We start from the raw sequence: 2,017 nt of genomic DNA, 5'->3' as shown, positions 1-2,017 counted from the left end.
GTGGTAAGCAGAAGAGAAATGGTGCCTGTGAACACTTCTGTTCGCAGAGAAATGTCTTGCAGATCACTTTCCCTTCTGCACATGTTCTATGATTATTCAGAAATCTCCTTTACATATACCCCAGGTAATTTTAAAACTACTGCTTCTTTGCTGTGTCTGGGCCAAGTTATTTAGTATATTGGCTCTTTAAGGATGGGAACTCAGTTTCCTATTGCCCTCCTGCTTTCTAGGAGTTAAGTCCCACTGATTTTCAAACCAGGTGTTTTGGAGATTTTCTTCCCAGTAGGGGTCCCCAGTGTCAGGGGTGCCTTAGCACTTCTCCATGCTTGTGATGTCCCTTCCATTTGTCATTGGTCACATGGTGGTGGGAGTGGTTTCATTCCCAACTGGGTCTCTGCCCCTCCTACCCTTTAACATGTGCCCTTTTCTCTATGGGTAACTGTGGAAAGTCTGTTCTGCCAGTCACCAGATTGTTTTCAGAGTTAGTTGCATAGATGTAGCATTAATCTTTGTGTGTCTGTGAAACAAGGTGAGCTCAGGATCCTCCTATTCCACCATTTTCTCAAAACTCCAGTGTCCCATTTTTAATGTATAATTTTATATTTCTTCTGGATTTCTTTCTTTTTGATATTGAATTAAAGTGTATTCAATAGCTGTTTTTTTCATTATATTGTTTTTATATATAAAAAAACCTTTTTATATAGTTTTATGGTTTTATTAACAGAAATACAATGGACACATAAGCTCTCTGTCTATTCATTTTCTTTACTGTGCAGCCTGGCATTGGGATTTGTGACTCTGAGGGCCAGCTGGACTGCTGTTTCCACAGTGGCTGATTCTTGGAGGAGACATTGTGAGCAATCTCTGCATGACAAGATTTGTTGCACATCAGGAGCACTTCAACCTCCTTGATGTTGTGGACTATGAACTTCAAGAAGCCACTGGGTACCATGTGCTTTGTTTTCTTATTGTTCCTCTAACCGATGTTGGGCATCAAGATCTGGCCCTTGAATCTTCTGTGTAGCCTATTGTCAGTGTCTCTGGGTTTCCACCAGTTGTGCCTAATTTTGACATATCGGGCTGCCTGGTTCCTGTTAACTTCTTGGTCCTCTTTTTAGTGATCTTGGGCTTCATGAGAGGTCTGAGGGTGGCCATGATGCTGAGTAGAAAATGGCTGCTGCCTCCACAGGCATCACTGAGGAAGAGACAAAGAAGCCTTTATTTATTTATTTTTTAAAGATTTTATTTATTTATTTGAGAGAGAGATGGAGAGCATGAGCAAAGGCAGAGGGAGAAGCAGACTCCCTGCTGAGCATGGAGCCTGATGTGGGGCTCAATGCGGGGCTCCATCCCAGGCTCCTGAGATCATGACCTGAGCTGAAGGCAAATGCTTAATGGGCTGAGCTGCCCAGGCACCTCACAGCCTTTACTTTTTAATTCTACTTTGATAAATGGCACTGGTGAATATCAGGAATACATCAGAAAGGTTAGTTGCCCAGTAAGAGGTCTTTATTTTGATGGATTCATACTGATTTAGGTCAGGCTGTCCTTGAAGGAAAAGAAGCTTGAGCATATATTAGGTTGCATGATAAGCATATGCTGATATTTGACTCTTTTTGACTTACAAAACTGACAGTTTCACATAGTTCAACTTAATTGATCTGAGTTGGATTCCTGCCTCAGGGTAGAACTATTTCAACCAGGTTCATACAGATTGATACGTAGGGCAGAGTACTACTTTCACAACTTGTAATGGCCACCATAACTGCCATGGGAAATAGCTACTGGCACACTCTGGCCAGAGTGACAGTTCCACCCTATAGGTGGATCTGCACAAGAAGTGAAATGATAAGCCAGTTCCTAGCAAAGCTACACCCTATATTCCATCAAAGCGTGTATCTCTCTCTCTCTTTCTCTTTTTTAAAGATTTTATTTATTTATTTGAGAGAGGAATGGGTGAGAGAGAGAGCACACAAGTGGGAGGAGGGGCAGAGGGAGAGGGAGAAGCAGACTCCCC

General features: G+C 42.3%; 1 pseudogene; it reads right to left on the bottom strand.

The window, feature by feature from the left end:
* Nucleotides 1–752: 752 nt before the first annotated feature.
* LOC125100770 (60S ribosomal protein L32-like) lies at nt 753–1,155 on the bottom strand (annotated as a pseudogene).
* Between the last annotated feature and the right edge of the window lie 862 nt (nt 1,156–2,017).

This window comes from Lutra lutra, chromosome 1 (genome assembly GCF_902655055.1).
Source record: "Lutra lutra chromosome 1, mLutLut1.2, whole genome shotgun sequence".
Taxonomy (NCBI): domain Eukaryota; kingdom Metazoa; phylum Chordata; class Mammalia; order Carnivora; family Mustelidae; genus Lutra; species Lutra lutra.
Note: the sequence above shows the minus strand (reverse complement) of the source record. Positions and strands in the feature narration are given on the sequence as shown.